Genomic DNA, 10029 nt, shown 5'->3' with positions numbered 1-10029 from the left:
GAGGGTTTCGATACGACTTAGAGATTTTGGTAAATTAGGCGTATAAAGGACAGAATACTACTATATATAGCTATTTTACTTATTATATATATATATATATATATATATATATATATATATATATATATATATATATATATATATATATATATATATATATATATATATATATATATATATATATATATATATATATATATATATATATATATATATATATATATATATATATATATATATATATATATATATATATATATATATATATATATATATATATATTTGGCTTGTGTTCTTTTTCAAAAAGTACTTCAATGCGCTTTCTTACTTGTTATTTCTTAAAAGCCTGTAAAACAAGAGGTTTAATTTTAAGTCATGAACTATGCAAGTTCAGTTTCAATATAAAACTAACCCTTCACTCATGAAATGAAAGAACATGCAAAATATCCCTTATTTTCGAGCATTACATTCAGACTATTCATTGATATAAACCATTGGGGATGATTCTGTTTGAAATCCCCAACCTCCACGACCCTTTTCTTGCGTGTGTTTTGCTTAAATATTGGAGTGCCTTCAAAAACTCAAAGGAGAGAAAAGGACAAAACTAAAAAAAAGAAACGCTCATTCGTTTTTCTATCCAGTTTTTGGAAAAACGAAACAACACAAAAGCATTTGTACATGCTTCGAGGACTTATTTCAGACAGGGGGCGCAATAATTCGGGGGAAAACACATAAAATAGTTAATGGGGGAGATGGATGGAAAGCAGAAAGTATTATTAGAAAATGCTATTGGAAAGGCCTCCCCTGTTTTACTTGACTTGCCTGTAAGTGAGTGTACTTGCCTTACCCGATTTATTTCCATGTCAAAGGCATGAATTTTCTGTATTTTGTGGTGAATGGTTATTTATCCATATCGCCGATACTTTAACTTACATTTTATTTTTATAGCTTTCTTCGCAAAAAGTCCTCATTTAACATAACTTTCTCTTTTGTAAACATTTTTATTTAATTATCAAGCACTAAAAAAAATCTGGAAAATTTAGCCTATAGGCCTAAGAGTATTTAGCTAATTAAAAACTTTAGCTTGTTTTGCTAGCCCCCCCCCCCCCCGATACTTAGACCCTGCCTTAAAGCTTTAATATAGGAAAGATACTACTACCAACAACTCGTTCCAGTACCAAGCAACCTGAGGCTAACAGAGCTACGCACGCTCCTTTTCCATCCTGATCTATTCAAAACCTTTTTCTTTAGACTGCTTTTGGTGTGGCCCTGAACGTTTGGCTGACAATGACGATCTTTGACAATTTATCATCCTTCATCCGCAGAACATATCCTGGCTATCTCAACCTTTCTCTCATGCTAGCTCTTGAAAGCGGGATTGAACCAAATTTTGAAAAGCTTACAGTTTGAAATATGGTTAGTCAGTCGGGTACCCAAAACGATCGGTAGACCATTTCTCTGGAAAATGTCTTGCAAACCCTCCTCCGTTTTTTGGAGCGCCCATGCCTCAGAACTATACTTGACCACTGCCATCCCTCTAGCTTCCAACATTCTAATCTTGGTTCGCAGACTTATCTTCCTATTCTTCTAAACTTTGTTCAACTGTCTATCTCCAACGGCGTTTTCAACGGCCAAATACTTTTTTCAACGGCCAAAGTCTATCAAAATGGTCACGGTAAATGGGGATAAAGTACAACCCTGCTTAACCTGGGATTTAGTACGAAACCAGTTACTAACCTCATCTCATTTCTTAACCGTAACAATATTATTCTCGTATATAGAACTTATCATTTTAATGTGTTTATCTTGCTTACCATACATGGATAGGACCTTCGTTAAAGCTCTATGAGCTCAATAAAGCACTTGCTCATAATCTAAAACATTGAGGACTAAAGGAGTTTCATGATTGAGGCACTTCTGAGTCATTAATCCAAGAGTGAAAGTTTGGTAAACGTATCCTCACCCCTTCTTAAAACTATACTGTTCTTCTCTTAAAACTTTATCTAGAACTTCCAATTTCTAATCGAATGACTCCCTTCAGAAGTTTATATGACCACCTCTTCCATATGAAGTACATATGGGAAAAAATAATAATAAAAGATTAGGGCCTTATTGCCTTTACTATAGGCAACGCTATAGCGTTGCCTCTGACAACATCCATCAAAATGATCCACATAAATGGGGATAGAACGCAATCTTGCTTAATTCCTTTTTTAGTACGAAACCAGCTACTAGGCCTAGTCTCATTTCCTACCTTAATTTAGGAAATATGGCTGCAGTAAAAACTTGACTGTGCTTCGAATTTACTGTTAAAGTCCAAAACCTACTGTGTCATTGGCGCTTTACTTAAAACAAGTTATATTACAAATATTTTCTTTTCCAGTTCTTACAGTCTTACAGCATTGAAAATAAAAATAAAATTACAGTGAAATAAATTGTTGAACTGATGGATCTTTCAACAATTAATATCATTATACATAAAATATTCAATTTGATGTTGATTATACTTTCCAATACTGTTCAAGACGCATATAGTTTTCAGTAAAGCGCCAATGACGCAGTAGGTTTTAGACTTTTACAGTGAGAGAAGGAGGCGATACCCAAACTCTTGTTGTTATATTCAGTTTAACTTTCACTCGTTTTAAGATTTATTTATTGATTTACATTAATATCTATTGAATGTTAGTTTGCATTGATTGTTTATTTAATTTCTGTAATCAATAGGAAAATACTTGTTTCGTTTTAAGTTTGATTTTCATGTTCAATCTAAGCATTGAAACCTAAGCATTCTAATCAAATCTAAGCAATCTAAGCATTGAGCATGGCTATCTCAAAGTTCTTATCGGATGGATATGAGGTAAAAGAACATGGAGGGGGGCTAGTTGCCCTCCGATATCTTTTGACTCTTTAAAAGTGAGCTAGAACTTTCAATTTTGAATCACATTAGCCCTCTCCGAAGCTTATACGAGCATAACTTCCGTAAGAACCATATATGCCCCCAGAGCAATACTTACAACGCCTGCCCCGGGCCCTTGGGGGTTGCGTCGACACAGGAGTTTTTCTTATCTGACCTTTGAACTATTTTTAACGAAATGGCCATGCGTAAAAGAGTTTTTGTTATATGATCTTTGGCCTATTTTTAACAAAATGACTACCTCACATTTTTTATCAGATGTATTTGGGGAAATGGTTTGGGGGGGGGGCTTGTTGCCCTACGATTACTTTTGACTCTTAAAACGGCACTAGAACTCTGGATTTCCAATCGAATTAACCCCCTTTTAAGTTTATACGAAAATCCCTTTTGTATTAAGTGCCTCTGGAGAAAAATAAATGGAGTGTGGGGGGAGGTTAACTGCCCTCCGATCACTTTTGACTCTTAAGAAGTGAATTACAGCTTTCAATTTCCAATCAAATGAGCCCTCTATGAAGTTTATACGAACATCCCTTCCATCACAACCATATATACCCCCAAGGCATAACTTAAATCGCCTACCCCGGGCCCTAGGGGGTTGTATTGACACCGGAGTTTTTGGTATCTGAACATTGAAGTATTTTTGACAAAATATTTATCTCAAAATTTTCATCAGATGGGTTTGGGAAAAGAAGACGTGGGTGGGGGAATAGTTTCCCTCGGATCTCTTTTGACTATTAAAAAGTGAGCTCGAACTTTCAACTTCCAATCAAATAAACCCTCTCTGATGTTTAGCCCTCTATCCCGGGCCCTGGGGGGCTGTGTCGACACCAGAGTTTTTGTTATCTGAACTTGAACTATTTTTAACAAAATGTCTATCTCAAAATTTTTATCTGATGCATTTAGGGTGTGGACAGGGGTGGGGGGGGCTAGTTACCCTCCAATCTCTTTTGACTCTTAGAAAGTGAACAAGAACTTTCAATTTCCAATCAAATGAGCCCTCTCCGAAGTTTATACGAGCATCCCTTCCGTAAGAGCTATATGCCACAAGAGCATTACTTACAACACCTGCCTCCGGGTCCTGGGAGGTTGCGTCGATACAGGAGCTTTTCTTAAATGATCTTTGAACTATTTTTAATGAAATGACTATTTTAAAAGTTTTATCGGATGGGCTTGTGGGAAAAAAGAGTGTATGTTGGGGGGGGGGGGGTTAGTTGGCCTAGGATATCTTTTGACTCTTAAAAAGTGAACTAGAACTTTCAATTTCCAATCAAATTAGCCCTCTCTGAAGTTGATGCGAGAATCTCTTTTATAAGAACCATATACGCCCCCAGGACTACACTTACACCGCCTACCCCCGGGCTGTGGGGGGTTGTGTTGAAACCAGATCTTTTGTTATCTAATTTTTGAACAATTTTCAAAAAACTGGCTATCAAAAAATTTGTAGCAGATGGTTTGGGGAAAGAAGGGTTTGGAGGGGGGGAGTTGCCTTTAAATCTCTTGACTCTTAAAATGTGAACCAGAACTTTCAATCTCCAACCAAATGAGCCCTCTATGAAGTTTATACGAACATCCCTTTCATAAAAACAATAAATGCCTTTAGGGCATAACTTAGAACGCCTTCCCCCGGGCCCAGGGGGGTTGTATTGATACTGAGGTTTTTTATATGACCTTCGAACTATTTTGAACAAAATGCCTATCTCAAAATGTTCATCAGATGGTTTTTGAAAAAGAAGGCGGTGGGGACTAGTTGCCCTCGGGTCTGTTTTGACTATTAAAAAGCGAGCTCGAACTTTCAATTTCGGATCAAATGAGTCCTCTCTGAAGTTTATACGAGTACCCTTTTCATAAGAACCGTATATGCCCCAGGACATAGCTTACAACGCCTGCCCCCGGGCCCTGGGGGGTTGTGTCGACACCTGAGTTTTTGTTATCTGACTTTTGAACTATTTTTACCGTAATGGCTATCCCAAAATTTTATGGGATGCATTTGGGGGAAAAGGGGCGTGGGGGGGGGGGGGGTATTTGCGCTTCAAGCTCTTTTTACTCCCAAAAACCGAACTAGAACCGTCGATTTCCAATCAAATGATCCCTCTCTGAAGTTTTTACGAGCATCCCTTTACATAAGAACCATATATACCCCCCAGGGCATATCCAATCTCTTTTGACTCTTAAAAAGTGAACTAGAACTTTCGATTTCCAATCAAATGAGCCCTCTTCGATGTTTATACAAGCATCCCTTCCATAAGAACCATATATGCCCCCAGGGCATAACTTATAATCCTTTCCCTGAAAAGAGTAGGGGGGAGTGTCCTGCCCAAAGATATAATTTCCGCAACTTTCAACTACGTTGAACAAAATGGCTATCTCAAAATTTTGATTGGATGTGTTTGGAGAAATGGTGGGTGTGGAAGGGGTGTTAGATGCCATCCAATCACTTTCGACTATTAAAATGGGGACTAGCTCTTCGAATTTCAAATCTAATGAGTCCTTTTTGAAGTTTCTACGACAAAGCTTTCTATAAAAACCTTATATACCCCGAGGGCATAACTTACAACCCGTGCCCAGAGGGATGGGGGGAAGTGTCCTCCTCAAAAAAGTTATTTCTATCTGGAAATCGACTGCATAGAACAAAATGGCTATCTAAAAATTTTGATTGGATGTGTTTGGGGAAATGGTGGGCGTGGAAGGGGTGTTAGCTGCCTTTCAATCGCTTTTGACCCTTAAAAGAACACTATAGCTCTCGATTTCCAATAGAATGAGTCCCCTTTGAAGTTTATACGACGACCCCTTCCATATGAAGTGCCTCTGGGGAAAAAATTAAATAAATAATAATAAAACACTGGAGTCGTATGGCCTTTAATATAGGCAATGATGAAGCGTTGCCTCTGATTTATCAGAATCCAGTGCAAATGCTGTGTCGTTTACAAGGCTATAATTTCCTCGAGGGGTGCCACTCCTCAAGTGGGGATAGAGCTGACTTGAAGGGTCCCAGTCTTGCGAGCATCACGACAGGGTCAAGGAAACCGTTTGCAGAGGAAATGTCCATAGACATGGATCCTAGGCCCTGCTGCTGTTGTCCTCCTGTAGAGGATCCTCCCATGATGGGGCTCTGCGTCCCCATACAATTGAACCCATTGCTGCGAGGATGTTTGTAACTCGCTAGACACGTTCATTCGCCAATAAGCCCTGCTGAGTGTACAATCGAGGAGCCTTTTTCTTCTTCTGCCTGTATTAATGGCTCCTGGGTGAGGGTGCCCTCGTTTTTATTATGGACCCCAAGGGACTAGGTCCCCTCTTGGTCAGTTACATATTAGGAAAATTGTAGATATGCAAACTGACGAAGCTTACGATGAAATCTCCCATAAAGAAAAAGAATTTTCTCGTAAGTGTGGTCTCACTGAAGACCTTTTTTTGAAATTTGCACAATACTGACTCTTCATCTAAAAGATCAAATCGTGCACGAAGAGTAGCTTCCAGCTAACGGGATTTTTTTTTACCATGTCGACTTTGGGAAAAGACGGTCTTGCTGAAATGAAAGAATCAACTAAAGCTGCTTTCAGAAGAGAATACCTTCTTCTGATAGACAGACTGTGCTCCAAGTTTGAAAGCCGATTCATAAATGCTCTTTCACTGTTAGATTCAATCCTCGCTTTAGATGTGGATTCATTGCACTTTCTCGATACTAGTCGATTAGTTAGTTTAGCAGTGCATCACAAGGAAGCTTAAATAGACACAACCCTATTAGACTCGTAAGTGAATCTTGTGAAAAGATGTATCAATTCTTTAGCCAATAGGCAAAAAATCTTTTGAACTTCACGATTGTCTGAAGGCAATGTCAATAGAGTATTCCGGAGTTTTTAAAGTTGTACGAATCACAGTTACTCTACCTATCACAACCGCTAGTAATAAGATATTCTTTTCTATACTACGTCTTATTCAAACCTATTTAAGATCAACAATGGGTGACAGAAGGCTCAGTCGTCTTATGTTGATGTTTATTGAAAAGGCTTATGTGATAATATTGGATCTCGATGCTATGGCTAATATTTTTGGAAAAATAAGACCTCGTCGATTTCCATCATTGCAACAAAACTAAATATTACTTTCCAACATCACTTCTATTTGTATTTACTTAACGCTTTTAAATTGTTTCTAGATATTTATAGTCAATTTTGGGAGACGCCTGTGCCAGCCGTAGTGAAGAAATATCGCTCTTAAACAACTTTGTGAGCTAGTCACTTTAAGGAGCCCACTTGCACAAAGGTTACTTAGTCTCCCCTTGGTCAGAACTAATTACAGCACTGGGTGTTTTTGATCCAAAAACAATCTCTGAAAGTTACAACCTTGTTTTTAAATTTCCGCCCAATTATTATGTTTCCGCTAATTGTGATGCCCACCATTTTGTTAACTGACGGTTCAGATTCCGCCATCCTAACTAAAACCCTTAGCTGCCATTATTGGCTAACAATTTTAAGGAGAAAAAATCCCTCTATTCTCCAAAAATTTTCACCGAGTGAATTTGATTCGTTAAAGAAGTTTTCCAACAATATTAGCCATAAGCTAACAATTTTGAGTTTGCTGGTTGAAACGTAATCCTGTCGTATAATGAACCAGTTTGCAATTTGCTATCCTCTACTAAAAATACCTAAGGTTTAAATGGAAGAAAAAAAAAATTTATCTTCTGTTTTGGAATGGGGAAATTTCAAGGGGAAAATTTAAAATACTTTTTTTGAAAACATTGTCTTTTTTGGCGCTCTTTATAATTTCAGTTATAGCCAGAACCTCAGAAAAAATGTGTACATTATTAGCATAATTTACGTCACATTCTACTCTCGTATCAAACAGTTCGTGGTAACGAACTGTAAGTAAGGACCGACCCGGCTCAATGGTAACCGAAACTCTATAAAACGGAATTTTGATACAAATAGATACATCAAAAGAATTAGATTTTAATGCTGATTTCAAATATCAAGTTTATTGCTGCCAATCGAAGGCTACGCGCCTGAGAAACTGGCAGATTTTCAAACAAAAGGAAAAAGACCCTCTAAGAACTGTAGAACCTTTAGGACCATTATACCATCGGATTCAGGGTATCAGAAAACCATATTACAGCGGTTTCAAGCTCCTATCTACAAAAATGTGGAATTTTGCATTTTTTGCCAGAAGAAAGATCACTGGTGCGTGTTTATTTCTTTTTTTTTTTGTTTTTTTTTTCCCCAAGGGTGATCGTATCGACCCAGTCGTCCTAGAATATCGTAGAAGGGCTCATTGGAATGGAAATTAAAAGTTCTAGTTGCCTTTTTAAGTGACCAAAAAAATGGTGGGCAACTAGGCCCCCTCCCACGCTAATTTTTTCCCAAAGTCACCCAATCAAAATTTTGAGATAGCCATTTTGTTCAGCATGTTCGAAAATATTATAAGTATGTTTTTTAGGATGACTTAATACCCCGAAGCTCCCGGGGGGAGGGCTGAAAGTTATGAACTTTACCTACTGTTAACATATAGTATTGGTTATTGGGAAGTATACAGACGTTTCCAGGGGAGATTTTTTCTGGTAGTGGGGGGGGGGTTTGTCGGGGGTTGTGTGAGAGGGTCTTTTCATTGCTATGAAGGGGACGCCGGACTTCCCAGCATTATTTAAAAAAAGATCAGAAATTAAATATAAAAAAATAAGTTTTTCAGCTGCAACATCAGCAACATCAAAACTTTAAACGAACAGAAAATATTACAAATGTGATTGAGTTCACACCCTAGTCAATACCTCGCTCTTTAAGCCAAAGATTTTTTAGTACTTTCATATGAGCTATTTATTCTAATTAACGGCCTTTGTAATTAAGCGATCATTTTTAACGAATTAGAACAAAATTCGTACTTTAGCTGAGAGAGCAAGGTATTGACTAGGGGGTGAAACCCCCTAATATACGTATTAAAAATCTATGAACATAGAAGTTCGTTACGTAAGTTAATTCGTAAGTTACGTATATTTATTACTAATAAAAACGTTCGTAAATAAAATTAAACAAGTTTCGAGAAAGCCATTTAATCAAATAAAAGTAAATTAATATGCAAATTTTGTTTTAATTATTCATGTACGGTGAGCCAAGATCAAAACCTTTAAAAATGTTCAAAAATTAAATAAAAAAAAACAAGTTTTTTTTTTAACTGAAAGTAAGGAACGACGTTAAAACTTAAAAACGAACAGAAATCATTCCTTATATGAAAGGGGCTGTCCCCTCCTTAACGCCTCGCTCTTTATGCTAAAGTTTGACATTCTCACAACTCTATTTTTTTAAACAATAAAAAACTTTAGCGTAAAGAGCGAGGCGTTATGAGGGACAGCCCCTTTTATATAAGGAATAATTTCTGTTCGTTTTAAGTTTTAACGTCGTTCTTTACTTTCAGTCACAGTATATATAATAGCAGTATGATCTTTCCCTATCTCACACATTTTAAAACCCGGACCGAGGTGCGATTGCTCCAGAGAATGTATAAACCGGTATAAACATAAGCGAAATTAGATCTTTTCATGGGTAGACAAGTCAGATCTCTCTTGAACGCGAAACTTGGCTTCAACGTTGGGACACTAATTCTGAAGAAACTAATTTTAAATTAATTTATTCCAATACATACGTGAAAATCGGTAATTAGTAGTGCAATGTTATTATTAGATGTTTTTAAGAATTAAAAATAGGTTTCGAAGTCTCAAATTGGTTTCAAAGGCATTTCGAGAAAGTTTCTGCCAAAATACGTGTTCCAGGGTAATTGGACCGCTGATGGCAGATCAAATGAGAGGTGCTGTTTGTACGCACCGATATATATATATATATATATATATATATATATATATATATATATATATATATATATATATATATATATATATATATATATATATATATATATATATATATATATATATATATATATATATATATATATATATATATATATATATATATATAAAAAAAAAAATATATATATATATATATATATATATATATATATATATATATATATATATATATATATATATATATATATATATATATATATATATATATATACTACGAAAACTATACGAAAAAGAAAGTTTTTTTAAAAGAAAAGTAAAGGCC

Source organism: Artemia sp. Qi Xiang Cuo, chromosome 16, assembly GCF_049724085.1.
Source record: "Artemia sp. Qi Xiang Cuo chromosome 16, ASM4972408v1, whole genome shotgun sequence".
In the NCBI taxonomy this organism is placed as follows: domain Eukaryota; kingdom Metazoa; phylum Arthropoda; class Branchiopoda; order Anostraca; family Artemiidae; genus Artemia; species Artemia sp. Qi Xiang Cuo.
Note: the sequence above shows the minus strand (reverse complement) of the source record.